The sequence below is a fragment of the Octopus bimaculoides genome, chromosome 1 (genome assembly GCF_001194135.2).
Source record: "Octopus bimaculoides isolate UCB-OBI-ISO-001 chromosome 1, ASM119413v2, whole genome shotgun sequence".
NCBI classification, from domain to species: Eukaryota; Metazoa; Mollusca; class Cephalopoda; order Octopoda; family Octopodidae; genus Octopus; species Octopus bimaculoides.
The window spans coordinates 73,871,239-73,872,931 of NC_068981.1; the positions used below are offsets into that span (position 1 = coordinate 73,871,239).

Consider the following 1,693-nt stretch of genomic DNA (forward strand, 5'->3'; position numbering starts at 1 on the left):
TATATACGTATATATATGTATATAAATATATATATATACGTATGTATATATATGTATATACGTACATATATGTATGTATAGGAGTGGTATGAAGCTTGTTTACCAGCCACATGGTTCCGGGTTTAGTCCCATTGTGAGGTACTTTGGGCAAGTGTCTTCTACTATAGCCTTGGGCCGACCAAAGCCTTGTGAATGGATTTGGTAGGCGGAAACTGAAAGAAGCCCGTCGTATATATATGTGTGTGTGTGTGTGTGTGTGTGTGTGTGTGTGTTCGACATCACATGCCAACCGATGCTAGTGTGTTTACGTCCCCGTAACTTAGCAGTTAGACAAAACAGATCCATAGAATAAGTATTAAGCTTACAAAGAATAAGTCCTTGGGTCGATTTGTTCGACTAAAGGAAATGCTCCAGCATGGCCGCATTGAAATGACTGAAACAAGTAAAAGAATAAAAGTATATATATATTTATACAAACCCACATGAACACACATGCACGCACATATGTATATATATATATATATATACGTTGTTATAAATGCATACACAAGCACACACATTATATCTCTTTCTTTCACTCTCACAAATACACACACACTCACACACACACACACACATACATACACACACACACACACACACACACACACACACACACACACACACACACACACAGAGGATTACACATTTCTGTCTGGTATTAATAAATATGTATGAAAACGTCTCAGGAAAATCCAAGTTATAAGTACTAATCATTTACTATTCTAGGAATATAGCTACAAGCCTTAACTTGTCAAAACTCATTAAAAATGCATTACAAAATATTTTCAAGAAGGATATATGAAAACAATAACTGCAATCACAGTAAGATATCCGAGTAAAAATTCGCTTCTAGTTAAATACATAAAATTCTATAACTCTAAAGAACAAAATCTATAAAATTAATTGAGCAGTACTAACAAACCACAATGTTTTGTAAAAACAAAAAATCATATCTATTTATAATTAGTTGATATCAGATTTAGTTTTAAGGAGATATTAAAAATTCTATGAAAAAATAGGGAAAATATTATCTAGAACCCAATCAGTGATTATGTCCGTAGAAAGAAATCTAGCTCATTGTTTTGGCTGTGTGTGTGGGGTGGGGTACGTGTTTGTACACAAAGCAAGGTATAGGTAAAGTAAGGTATAGGTAAGGTAAAGAACCCCTTCGGTCATGAATGACCACGGGATTGCACCTAGAAAGTTACCTTCTGAGGCACAAGTCCGGGCATGGTTGTTTATGGAAGACCAGCAGTCGCCCAAGCATATCAGCCTCCCCTCACCACGCCACCGATGTTATCCAAGGGAAAGGCAAAGGCCGATACATCTTGACACCAGTGATGTTGCAACTCATTTCTACAGCTAAGTGAAGTGGAGCGACATGAAATAAAGTGCCTTGCTCAAGAACACAACACACAGCCAGTCCGGGAATCGAACTCAATACCTCATGATTGTGAGGTTGACGCACTAACCACTGAGCCATACATAAATAAATGCTACGAGTCCTCAACGCTGAAAATCTAAACGTTTAAAAATAAAAAAAAGTTTAAAAGCTAATGATGTGTGCGTGTGTGTGCGTTTGTCTATGTGTATGTGTGCGTGTGTGGGTGTCCTATGTGTGTACATGCATATATATATATATATATATATA

At 36.6% G+C, this 1,693-nt stretch overlaps 1 protein-coding gene across 1 annotated transcript in view; it reads left to right on the plus strand.

Annotated features, from left to right (window-relative positions):
- LOC106881193 (SKI8 subunit of superkiller complex protein) overlaps nt 1–1,693 on the plus strand; it is a 68,819-nt gene that overhangs the window by 54,945 nt on the left and 12,181 nt on the right. The window lies entirely within an intron of this gene.